Source organism: Pleurodeles waltl, chromosome 11 (genome assembly GCF_031143425.1).
Source record: "Pleurodeles waltl isolate 20211129_DDA chromosome 11, aPleWal1.hap1.20221129, whole genome shotgun sequence".
Taxonomy (NCBI): domain Eukaryota; kingdom Metazoa; phylum Chordata; class Amphibia; order Caudata; family Salamandridae; genus Pleurodeles; species Pleurodeles waltl.
The window spans coordinates 938240720-938253653 of NC_090450.1; the positions used below are offsets into that span (position 1 = coordinate 938240720).

At 47.4% G+C, this 12934-nt stretch overlaps 2 non-coding genes across 2 annotated transcripts; both read right to left on the reverse strand.

Annotated features, from left to right (window-relative positions):
- Window positions 1–391: 391 nt before the first annotated feature.
- On the reverse strand, window positions 392–532 carry LOC138266690 (U4 spliceosomal RNA). Its single transcript, XR_011199623.1, has one exon. It is a non-coding gene; the product is annotated as a U4 spliceosomal RNA (small nuclear RNA).
- Window positions 533–10867: 10335 nt separating this feature from the next.
- Window positions 10868–11008, reverse strand: LOC138266691 (U4 spliceosomal RNA). Its single transcript, XR_011199624.1, has one exon. It is a non-coding gene; the product is annotated as a U4 spliceosomal RNA (small nuclear RNA).
- Window positions 11009–12934: the final 1926 nt, after the last annotated feature.

A 12934-nucleotide genomic window follows, 5' to 3' on the forward strand; every position in this document is an offset into this window, starting at 1 on the left:
GGCCTCGTTGGGCCACATTTGCGTCTAAAAAAAAGGACGGAAATGTGGAGCAAGGAGGCGCTAGGGGCTCCTAAATATGCCACTTTATATAACGTTAAAAGTCACGCTCGACACCTTCGTCAGCTCTCGTTCTGTTTCAAACACTGCATACAGTCTGAGCGAACTTTCTCCGCATTATCCTGTTGATAACAAACGGCTTCCAACAGAAATACGAAAACTAATCAAGACGAAAGCATCCTGAAAGTGCCTGCCGGATGCAGAAACTCCGACACACTAAAACTAAATCGAAAACAGTGAACTAAAAGAAAATAAACTCTGTGTGGTCTAGCCGACACCAACACGTTCACATAAACTACTAAAAAAAATCTTATTTTTATACATTAATATTCAGTCTCCTTGGAGACTGTCAAAAATTGCCAATATCGACTATATTTCAAATCGTCATGGCGGGGTATTGGGTAAAGTTTTCAATAAGCAATAATCGCGCCTCGGTTAGACCTCATTGGCTACGATACTGCCACTGCGCAAAGCTAACACTAAAAAGGCGAATAAAGGTGCGTCTCGGGGTACCACCTCATGATACAAAGACCAAGGAAACGTTTAGTTGTCCAAGAATTACTACACCTCCACTGGCTTCTAACAGGCAAAATAATACACTTTGTTAGGATTGTTTTATCAGGTTCCGTCCACTCTCTGCCCCAAATATTCCATACCGGCGAGCAGAGAACTCTGGGAAATTTTATGCTAAATAGTTGCACAGGTAGCGCTGCATCCTAGTTACAGGTTTGATGCTCTTCATGTGAAGATGGGGTCCATGCTGCTAGCGATGTGGTGTGGAAATGGAAGAAGCACGAATTCTTAAAGCATGTCTTCAAATGTTTACCAAGGAGGCATGGTAATCATTGAAAGAAATGTAAATGGTAAACTACATTTTTCGATACAGCACTTACTGCAGGTGAGCCGTTTCATTGAGCTACACAGTTGCATTTGCTGCATTTCATTTACACCTTTAAAAAATACAATTTTGGTTTCGTCGTTTCGAAAACATCTTAGAGTGTGCCGGAGAACATCTGTAAAATGAGAAACTCGGGAAATGGTGGACTCATATTAAGGGGAAGAAAGGGGGCAATAAGAAAACATCAATGTTGCCCCCTTATTTATATAAGTAGTAACTTCAAAGACCTATATGTCTCTTCAACAGTCGAAGGAGATATTTTTGCTAAGAATCGCTTCAAGTAGGTCAGAGAGCACACCAGCAGCTAACCAATTTTCTGCTCGTGTGTGTAAAGCAGAACCGACACTTTGGAGAATACTGTATGCATTTATGTTTGCTACTTTGCTGTGACTATACCAACAAACTGGAAGCAGCGGTTGAAGTCCGTAAAAAAGTATGGGGACCGTGATATTGTGGGCCTAATTAACATGCCCTTTACACCACTGCTGCATCATTTTTTTATGGGCGCACCAGTGACGTTAGCAGTGCACAGAACTGCTGCAGATTTACAAACTGACACACGGGGCCCAATGCGTCAGTTTGTAAAGCTTTCCGTCACATTATACCTTCCCCAGGTATAATGTATGCAGGGTAGGCCTTACCAGAGAGAAAGCCACATAGTTCTGACGCAGTTAAATTTACATTTCACTTTGTCATTTTGAGACTTCACTGCGTCAAAACTGTACCGCCTGCTCAGAGTAGGCGTAAAATTGATGCTGGGGTTTTTCCAAGGAGAGCCTCCTCACATTGCTAGAGCAGTGTCATTTTACGGATCTTGTCCAACAATGCGTAAGCTCAGCGCCAACAGATGCATCACACTTTCTGATGCATCTGTGAAAACGTGCACCATGGAGCTCTGTATTGTAAATACAGAGGATCTATGACGTTGTTAGGGGATCATAGGGAAACAGAAGAAATCTGACGCATCAATGTCGGCGCATCCGATTCTTGTAAGTGAGGCCCATAGGCAGTCACAAATCTTCAGTTTGCTAAACACATGTTCAATATTATTTGCCAAATATAACCAGCTATGGTTTGGGATATGCAGGTGGTGATAGCTGTTGATGATGCAGAGTACCAACATACAGAAATTGTCCTCTGGTAGTGGTGGGGAGGGAGGGCCCAACCTCTAAAAAAGTTTTCTGGGGGGGGGGAGTGGCCAAAAAAAGTTTGAAGACCACTGTCCTAGGTAGACCAGGTGATTCTCCCAGCTGGAGCTAAAGACACCTATATTATCCAGATATGCTACACTGAAGCTTTCCAACCCCTGTAGAACTTTATAAACCAGCCTCTGAAATGTGTCAGGTGCAATTTTCAACCCAAAGGGCATCACTGTAAAGTGATAATGCCCACTAGGGGTGGAAAATGCTGTTTTGGGTTTAACATCATCTGCCAACTTGATCTGCCAGTAGCCAGCAGTCAAGTCAAAGGTGCTCAGATACTTGTCATCTGCCCTAGATATAGGATGAGCATCAGTGTTTTTTAACTGTTTTGAGACCTCTGTAGTCAACACAAAACCTAATTTCTCTTTTTCCATCTCGGGAGTGAGGTTTTGGGACACGCACTACAGGGCTGGACAAGGGCTATCTGAGGGCTCAATAACCCCTAGGTCTAGCACCTTCTGAACTTCAGATTTGATGCACTCCCTCACATGGTCAGGTTGTCTGTAAATTTTGCTATTCACAGGCAAACTGTCTCTTTTGTCAATGGTGTGTTTACACCGTGTGGTCTGACCAGGTGTCAGGGAGAAGAGTTCTGAGAACTGCCCTAGGATGTTTCTACAGTCCTCCTTTTGGGACTCAGAGAGGCAGACAGAAAGGACTACCCCATCAATTGAGCCATCAGTTGTATTGTGGGAGAAGAGGTCAGGGAGAGGGTCTCTTTCCTCTTCCTGTCGCTCATCAGTAGCCATGAGCAGAGCCATGTCTGACCTATCATAATAGGGGTTATGGGGGCTTCCGGGAGTGCCAATGTCTACCAGGTAGCTGACCCCCCCTTTTCTCTCCACAATGGTGTGGGCACCACTCCACTTTGCCTGGAGTGCCCTGAGAGCCACAAGCTCCAGGACACACACTTCCTGTCCTGGCTGGTAGACAGTTAGGACAGCCTTCTGGTCATGCCATTGCTTCCCGAGTTCCTGGCTGGCCTGAAGGTTTTTAGTAGCCCTCTTCATGTACTCAGCCATCCTTGATCTGAGGCCAAGCACATAGTCCACTATGTCTTGTTTGGGGGCCTGAGAGGTTGTCCCCAGCGTTACCTAACAAAAGCAAGGGGATCTCTAACAGGGTGCCCAAACAGAACTTGAAATGGGCCGTAGTCCACACCCTTCTGAGGGTCCTCCCTGTTGGGAAAGAGAAGGCATGGTAATAGGACATTCCATCTCCTGCTGAGTTTTTCAGAGAGCCCCATTATCAAACCCTTGAGAGTTTTATTAAATCTCTCTACTAAGCCATTTGTCTGGGGATGGTAAGGGGTGGTGAACTTGTAAGTCACACCACGTTCCTTCCACGTGGCTTTCAGGTATACAGACATGAAGTTTGCACCTCTGTCTGATACCACTTCTTTTGGGAAGCCCGCCCTTGAAAAGATAATGAGGAGGGCTTTGGCCTCTGCAGGAGCTGTAGTGGTCCTAAGAGGAATGGACTCCGGTTACCTGGTGCCATTGTCCACTACCACCAGTATACATCAGTTCCCAGAGACTGATGGAGGGTTTAAGAGGTCAACAATATCTACCCCAACCCTCTCAAAGGGAACCAAAACCACTGGAAGTGGAAGTGAGGGGGGCCTTTGGGTTGCCACCTGTCTTGACAAGTGACAGAGGAGCGAGAAAACACATTTGTGTCTTCTGACATGTGGGGCCAGTGAAAGTGCGGGAAAAGCCTGTCCTAAGTCTTACTTTGCCCCAAGTGATCTGCCAGGGGAATGTCATGTGCAAGGGTCAACAGAAATTCCCTACATTTCAGAGGGATCACCAATCTTCTGGTGGCACCAACTTTGAGATCCCTGGACTCTGAATAAAGGAGTCTGTATTCCCAGTACACCTTATGGGTGCCACTGACATCCCCTGCCTGTTGTGCTGCAGCTTGCTGCCTCAAGCTCTCCAGTGTTGGATAAACTTGGTGTTCCCTACTGAGCTCATCCCTGGTGGCCCCCCTGCACCCAAGAGTTCAGCTGTGTCAGCTTGAAGCTCCTCTGGTGTAGGTTCCACCCAGGGAGTGGATTCTGAACCCTCAAGAGTTGAATCCTCACTGGCGGCTGGAGTAGGGCATAACTTCTTACAGTTCCTGCCCTTGGATTTAGGAAGCTCTTAGGCCATTGTTCCAGGCTCCAAGGTTCCTTGCTCTTTTTGCTTCTTAGCCTGTGCTCTGGTAAGGGCATAGATATGCCCTGGATGCTCAGCATTGCTGCGTGCACCTCCAATTCCACCTCTGCCAAAGCTGAGGTCTCCAAGTCGTCCCCTAGTAGACATTTTACACTTAGGTCTGAGGAAACCACAACCTTTTTAGGACCTGTTACACCCCCCTCGCCCCACCCACCCACCCACCCAGCTGAAATCAATAACTGCCATGAGGTGGAACAAGGTCTTGTTCTGAATGTCAGTCACTTATTACGTGTGACCAAGTAGGTGTTGCTCAGGAGACACCAGTTTTTCAGTCACCATAGTGAGCCTGGCACCTGTGTCCCTGTAGGCCTGAGCCTCACCACCATTTATGAGGGGATGCTGATTGTACATACCCATATTAAGGGGACAGGCAACAAGGGTGGCAAAGTCAATGCCCCCAGCAGGGACCAAGACAGCCTCAGTGGTCTCTCTAACTAGCCCAGACCCCACTACAGACTCTAAGGTGAGCCCAGATACACTCTTAGATTGACTACTGTTAGTAGTCCCACCGCTACTGCTATTGTGAGGGGAACTAGAAGTACAAGTGGGGGTAGTAGTGGTGGAAGACTTAGTGGTGCCTTTCGTAGGGCAGGAGCTCTCCCCTACCCTACGGCCTTTGTTTTTGCAAACATAACACCAAGGCTTTTTGTAGTAGGAAGAGGAAGAGGAGGATTTGTTCCCATCACCAGATGGGTTTTGTGGTCTGATAAAGACTTTTTTTTTATCTTTGTCCCCACGCTTATACTGAGACCTACCTGCTTCCTTCATTTTGTGGTCACCCACTGTGTGAGCCTTCCTACTCACCCTGGTGCTGACCCACTTGTCTGCCTTCTTACCCAGTTCTTGGGGAGAGGTCAGATCATAGTCCACCAGGTACTGATGCAGCTGATCAGACACGCAATTATTCAAAATGTGCTCTCTTAAGATTAGGCTGTATAAGCCCTGATAATCATTGACTTTGCTCCCATGCAATTAGCCTTCCAGGGCCTTCAAGGAACAGGCCACAAAATCAACCCAATTATGTGAGGACTCTTCCCTGGTCTCTCTCATCTTGATTCCATATTGTTCAGTAGTCAGACCAAAGGCACCTAAAAGTGCAGATTTTAAAACTGTGTGGTTGTCTGCATCTTCTTCTCTGACTGTGAGGAGTCTGTCCATACCCTTGTCAGAGAAGGAGAGCCACAAAATAGCTGCCCACTGCCTCTGAGGGACCCGCTGTACCTTACAGGCCCTCCCCAGACCAGTGAACCACTTGTACATGTCATCACCCATCTTGTAAGATGGGACTACTTTGTTCAGGTTCCTAGAGTCGAAAGAGTCCTCCTTGACCCTGTTGTCCCTGAAACTAGTACGTCTGCCAAGTAGGGGTCCTAACCCCAACCCCTGCATTTCTCTCTCCACTGCCAAGGCCTCCCTATCTAAGGCTAGCTGCTGCTACTGCAGCCTCAGCTTGGCTTCCTCTATTCTCAGTTGCCTGAGTTCCCTGCCTAGGGATTCTTCCCCTGAAGTTGAGCAGTGGGTTCCCTCAGATATCAAGGAGATGTGAGAGTGGGCAGAGGAGGATCTATTCCTATTCTTGGACACCCTCTCAACCAGCCCTCTATGGACAAAGGTGGACCTACTGGTGTGACCCCCCTTTAAACTGCTAACAGTGCTCCTGACAGGACTGTGGGTGTGTCTAGACGTTTCCTGATCCTCCTTGGGTACTTCCTGACCCACCTCAGTGGCTAAATCATCTTTTTCTAGCACTGGACGGTCAGACTCTTCTTCTTCCTCCTCACCTCCTGGCTACCAGCATGTTCCTGGCCATCCTGGAGGAGCCGGCCCAGAAGTAGAATTTATTGGATTTTCTCCCTGTCTTCAGCTTTCTCTCAGCACATATCTCCCTAAGTTCTTGGAAGGTCCGGTTCTCATAGGGAGAATCCATGGGCTGAGAGGTATGCTCTGCTGAAGACATGTCAGCTAGCTAGAGTGGTGTAGAGTCCCTAACTACTCTAGCAATAGGCTCCCAGCAAAGTTTGGAGCAAGGGCTATACCAACCCCTAGCTTACCCAAACTCAGGAGACTAGATCCCTAATACTAGATGTATTGTGTACCTAACAGTACTAGCCTTTCCTGTGGAAAGTACCCAGTGGCAGAGTGGTAAGGCAATTGCAAGTGCTTATCCCGACGCTAGACCACCAATGTAGGAAGCTGGCCTGGTGTGTGGTATATGCCTAAGGTGTTCTCACCCTATACCAGGTCGAGGTATCCCTATTAGTGTAGTGTAGGCAGTGTCCAGGAAGCCAGGCTCTCTATAGGTATCTGTGGATGAGCAGGCCAGGCTTATCTAGGAGACATGCAAAGCTTATGCAATACCACTGTAGTCACACAACACTTACACACATGAAAGAACCACACAGTGTTACAAAAATAAAGGTACTTTATTTGGTAACATCAATACTAAATTACTATATAGGTTATGCTCTGTTAGCAGGTGAGTAAACACAATTATATATACACACTGGTACATAGGAAAAGGCATTGAAATGCAATAGAAAACAGTGAAAGAACAGTATGCAACAGGAACCCTAGGGGGAGAACAAGCCATGTACTAAAAAAGTGGAATGTGAAGGTCGGACCCCCACCCAGGTGAGTAAGACGTGTAGAGGGGAGCTGAACGCACTTGGGACCCCAATAGGTAAATACAAGAGTGACCCCCAGCGACCTGGAGAAGAGAGGTAATTACCTGTTTTTCACCCAAACCCACAGAGAAACTTTGCAGAAGGACAATGCAAGACCCAAGCAAGACTGGAAGAAACTGAAGATGGAGTCTGCCAGAAGAGGACCTGCAAAAAAAGGGGAGCAGTCCAGTTCCAGTTGGAGTGTCCGGTTGGGTCAGGAGCCACTACCCACCCTTCTGGTGATGCTGAACCAGGTTGACGAGGAAGGACAGGAGCCGGCTGTGCAGCACAAGAGCAGAAGAGGAGTTCCAGGAGTGATGCAGTCGGTGTTCCACATCGCGAGGAGAGATGCAGCACATAAGTGGTGAGGGAAAACCACTAACAAGACTTGGCAATGGCAAGAGTTCCTAAAAAAAAAGTTTGTAGAAATGCTGGGGACCAGGAGAGTCAGAGGGGACTCAACCCATGGAGGGGAGTCCCAGGTGACCCCCACGAACTAGAAGAGTCTTGAGACGAAGATGGAGGCCCCACAGGCGACCCGCTGGCAGCAAGAACAGGAGTCGCGGTGAGGCCCACTCAGCACACCTGGCAGAGAGTTCCAAATCACTGGAGTAGCAGGAAGGAGACTGTCCATGTCAGAGACGAGAGCTGGAGGACAGGACTACATGGAGCCTGAAGATTCCTTGGATGAAGAGCCAACAAGCCTTGGTAGCTGCTAGAGTCGTGGTGCACAGGAGTACTGTCATGCAAGGAGGGGCAAAGACTCACCCACTCCAAAGATAGGCATCTGTTAGAGAGGACCAAGGGGACAACTTCAGACCACCACCTGGGTTGCAGGATGCACACAAAGTTGCAGGAGAGAGGATCCACGTGGCTGGTTGTCGAGCCGTTGGTGGCTGCAGATACTGGGGAGTGACTCCTTCACTCCAAGCGAGATTCCTTCTTACTTCTTTTGTGCAGACTGATGACTTACCACCCTCAGAGGGTGCACAGCCAGGGAAATGTTGCAGGAGCTGGGAGGAGCCAGAGAAACAATGTTGCAGAGGCAAAGTCGTCACTGGAGCTGCAGATTGTCGGTTCCTGTGGAGTCCAGTTGCGGTTCCAGTGGCCAGAAGTAAAAGTAAACATTGCAGAGGAGTCTTGTTGGAATCTTGCACGTCGAATCTGAGGACCCGCCCAAGAGGGAGACCCTATATAGCCCTAAAAGGGGGATTGGTCACCTAGCAGGGTGACCACCTATCAGGAGGGGGCTGTGACGTCACCTGCCTGACCTGGCCACTCAGATGCTCCCAGGGGCCTCTCGCCCATCCTGGATTCAAGATGGCAGAACCAAGTGATCCCCTGTAGGAGCTCTGGGGTGGTGATAAACAGGGGAGTGGTCACTCCCCTTTACATTGTCCAGTTTCGCACCATAGCAGGGACTGGTATCCCTGGACTGGTGCCAACCAGTTTCTGCAAGAAGGGCACCAAATGTGCCTTTCAAAGCATACCTGTGGCTTGGGGAGGCTACCCCTCCCAAGCCCTGTAACACCTATTTCCAAAGGGAGAGGGGTTATCTCCCAATCCCACTCCCAAAGGAAATCCTGTGTTCTGCCTTCCTGGGCTTGAGCTGCTCAAGCAGCAGGAGGGCAGAAACCTGTCTGGAGGGTGGCAGCAGCGAGGCTGCCCAGGAAGACCTTGCAAACTGGTAGGAGCAAAACTGGGGGGTCCACAAAGGAGCCCCCACAGTGCATGGGATCATACAACCAATACTGGGAACAGTATTGGGGTATGATTTCAACATGTTTCATACCAAGCATGCCTGGGTTTGGAGTTACCATTATGTAGCCGGACATAGGTAGTGGCCTATGTCCAGTACACAGGTAAAATGGCTTACCCGCTCTCACAAAGTCCAGGAAAATTGAGCTGGAGTTTGTGGGGGCACCTCAGCTCATTCAGGGGCACCCTCACACACAGGTACATGCACCCTGCCCTCTGGGCTAGGAGGGCCTGCCATAGGGGTGACTTACAGTAACCTGCTTCAGTGACCTGTAGTAAAAAGAGTGCACGCACCCTTCCACGCAGGCTGCAATGGCAGGCCTGCAGAGAGATTTTGCATGGGCTCCCATGAGTGGCATAATACATGCTGCAGCCCATGTGGGACTCCTGGTGCCGCAGTGCCCTGGGTACGTGGGTACTATATACTAGGAACTTACATGGGGGCACCAGTATACCAATTATGGAGTGAAAAAGACCATGAACAACTGAATTTAGAGAAAGAGAGCACAGTCACTGGGGGTCTTAGTTAGCAGGATCCCAGTGAACACAGTTAAAAACACACTGACATTAGGCAAAAAATGGGGGTAACCATGCCAAAAAGAGGGTGCTTTTCTACAGGTGCAAGAAAAGTGACACTGCACTGGGTGCAGCTCCACTTTTCATAAATCTGGCCCTAAGTTTTATTGCGTGCATGGTACATGCCGCTGTGTACGTTCTGTGCCCTGTGCTCGTTCTGTCTACACATGTGCCGGATCTGGTAGCTGAGTTGGACGAGGCAACCATGCAAGGAATCTTTGTGTGACCTCATTGTCGTAGTATTCAAACAGGGCATACACGCTCAGGGGTAGATTTATGAAAAGTTGTGCTTGCACTAGGTGCAGTGTCATTTTTCCTGCGCACCTTAACGCCCCCCTCACGCCACCATGGTAGTGCCGTATTTAAAATACGGCGCACCATGGCAGTAGTTAGGGTGACTAGCCTCATAATGTTTTACGCTAGTCCGGTGCTTTGCAGGATTAGCATAAACAATAATGACGCTAACCCTGCAAAGCACCCAGAGGCCCATTGTAACCAATGTCAGCCTCTTTTTAACAATGTTAAAAATTGCAGGTAAAAATGGCACAAAGGAATCTCGTAGATTCCTTTGTGCCATTTTTACGCCTCTCCTAGTGCAGGAACGCCCTCCTTGCATCCTTCCATACATAATATGACGCAAGGGTTTACAAAGTGGTGCAATGCATGCATTGAGCCACTTTGTAAATACGGTCCGGGGAAAATGCCACTTTAACGCTGCCTTAGCGTAAAAAAAAAATGACGCTATGGCAGCACTAAAGTGGCGCTAGGGGCTCTCAAATATACCTTATAGCTTTTCATCCCTCTCAGGTGAAAAAATGGTCCCTAGTGCAAGGAAGGAAATGGGCCCTTTTGTTGCTGTTTGAATGATAAAATACGGGAAAAATTAGGGTTAAAGCGGCCCCCTGGGCACCTGCTGTACCAATAGATGGTACGCCTCTGTCCTTGAGCTCGGTAACATCTGTAATTGAGTGCCCTGAAGCGGTTTAGAAATGCACTTTGGGGCAGATTTATGAAAAGTGGAGCTGCCACTTATCTTGAGCCCCTGAACGCCACCCTAACGCCACCATGGTAACGTCGCATTTAAAAAACGGCGCGGCGTTTTTGGCCTCGTTGGGCCACATTTGCGTCTAAAAAAAAGGACGGAAATGTGGAGCAAGGAGGCGCTAGGGGCTCCTAAATATGCCACTTTATATAACGTTAAAAGTCACGCTCGACACCTTCGTCAGCTCTCGTTCTGTTTCAAACACTGCATACAGTCTGAGCGAACTTTCTCCGCATTATCCTGTTGATAACAAACGGCTTCCAACAGAAATACGAAAACTAATCAAGACGAAAGCATCCTGAAAGTGCCTGCCGGATGCAGAAACTCCGACACACTAAAACTAAATCGAAAACAGTGAACTAAAAGAAAATAAACTCTGTGTGGTCTAGCCGACACCAACACGTTCACATAAACTACTAAAAAAAATCTTATTTTTATACATTAATATTCAGTCTCCTTGGAGACTGTCAAAAATTGCCAATATCGACTATATTTCAAATCGTCATGGCGGGGTATTGGGTAAAGTTTTCAATAAGCAATAATCGCGCCTCGGTTAGACCTCATTGGCTACGATACTGCCACTGCGCAAAGCTAACAATAAAAAGGCGAATAAAGGTGCGTCTCGGGGTACCACCTCATGATACAAAGACCAAGGAAACGTTTAGTTGTCCAAGAATTACTACACCTCCACTGGCTTCTAACAGGCAAAATAATACACTTTGTTAGGATTGTTTTATCAGGTTCCGTCCACTCTCTGCCCCAAATATTCCATACCGGCGAGCAGAGAACTCTGGGAAATTTTATGCTAAATAGTTGCACAGGTAGCGCTGCATCCTAGTTACAGGTTTGATGCTCTTCATGTGAAGATGGGGTCCATGCTGCTAGCGATGTGGTGTGGAAATGGAAGAAGCACGAATTCTTAAAGCATGTCTTCAAATGTTTACCAAGGAGGCATGGTAATCATTGAAAGAAATGTAAATGGTAAACTACATTTTTCGATACAGCACTTACTGCAGGTGAGCCGTTTCATTGAGCTACACAGTTGCATTTGCTGCATTTCATTTACACCTTTAAAAAATACAATTTTGGTTTCGTCGTTTCGAAAACATCTTAGAGTGTGCCGGAGAACATCTGTAAAATGAGAAACTCGGGAAATGGTGGACTCATATTAAGGGGAAGAAAGGGGGCAATAAGAAAACATCAATGTTGCCCCCTTATTTATATAAGTAGTAACTTCAAAGACCTATATGTCTCTTCAACAGTCGAAGGAGATATTTTTGCTAAGAATCGCTTCAAGTAGGTCAGAGAGCACACCAGCAGCTAACCAATTTTCTGCTCGTGTGTGTAAAGCAGAACCGACACTTTGGAGAATACTGTATGCATTTATGTTTGCTACTTTGCTGTGACTATACCAACAAACTGGAAGCAGCGGTTGAAGTCCGTAAAAAAGTATGGGGACCGTGATATTGTGGGCCTAATTAACATGCCCTTTACACCACTGCTGCATCATTTTTTTATGGGCGCACCAGTGACGTTAGCAGTGCACAGAACTGCTGCAGATTTACAAACTGACACACGGGGCCCAATGCGTCAGTTTGTAAAGCTTTCCGTCACATTATACCTTCCCCAGGTATAATGTATGCAGGGTAGGCCTTACCAGAGAGAAAGCCACATAGTTCTGACGCAGTTAAATTTACATTTCACTTTGTCATTTTGAGACTTCACTGCGTCAAAACTGTACCGCCTGCTCAGAGTAGGCGTAAAATTGATGCTGGGGTTTTTCCAAGGAGAGCCTCCTCACATTGCTAGAGCAGTGTCATTTTACGGATCTTGTCCAACAATGCGTAAGCTCAGCGCCAACAGATGCATCACACTTTCTGATGCATCTGTGAAAACGTGCACCATGGAGCTCTGTATTGTAAATACAGAGGATCTATGACGTTGTTAGGGGATCATAGGGAAACAGAAGAAATCTGACGCATCAATGTCGGCGCATCCGATTCTTGTAAGTGAGGCCCATAGGCAGTCACAAATCTTCAGTTTGCTAAACACATGTTCAATATTATTTGCCAAATATAACCAGCTATGGTTTGGGATATGCAGGTGGTGATAGCTGTTGATGATGCAGAGTACCAACATACAGAAATTGTCCTCTGGTAGTGGTGGGGAGGGAGGGCCCAACCTCTAAAAAAGTTTTCTGGGGGGGGGGAGTGGCCAAAAAAAGTTTGAAGACCACTGTCCTAGGTAGACCAGGTGATTCTCCCAGCTGGAGCTAAAGACACCTATATTATCCAGATATGCTACACTGAAGCTTTCCAACCCCTGTAGAACTTTATAAACCAGCCTCTGAAATGTGGCAGGTGCAATTTTCAACCCAAAGGGCATCACTGTAAAGTGATAATGCCCACTAGGGGTGGAAAATGCTGTTTTGGGTTTAACATCATCTGCCAACTTGATCTGCCAGTAGCCAGCAGTCAAGTCAAAGGTGCTCAGATACTTGTCATCTGCCCTAGATATAG